This window comes from Geospiza fortis, unplaced genomic scaffold (assembly GCF_000277835.1).
Source record: "Geospiza fortis unplaced genomic scaffold, GeoFor_1.0 scaffold275, whole genome shotgun sequence".
Lineage (NCBI taxonomy): Eukaryota > Metazoa > Chordata > Aves > Passeriformes > Thraupidae > Geospiza > Geospiza fortis.
In genome coordinates, this window is record NW_005054341.1 from 956,129 (window position 1) to 956,395 (window position 267).

Consider the following 267-nt stretch of genomic DNA (forward strand, 5'->3'; position numbering starts at 1 on the left):
TAAGTTACTTTAAGTACTAAACTCCTGAGGGAATGGAAGTAAGGTAACTCAACTGTTAGGATGTATTAAAATGCCTCCCTATTAACTGATTGCTTTCTCCGATTGCCGTGTAACCCTAGGTAAGGCCCTGATCTTGCAAAGGTGGATGTGAATGTTATTCCCAGCCCAGCTCCCGAGCCCAGTGGTGCAGGAGAACACAACTCTGCAGGACCAAGTGTCTCCAGGCCAGCCTGGGGCTTCTGGGCTGGTTTCTCCCTTTCTCCAAGG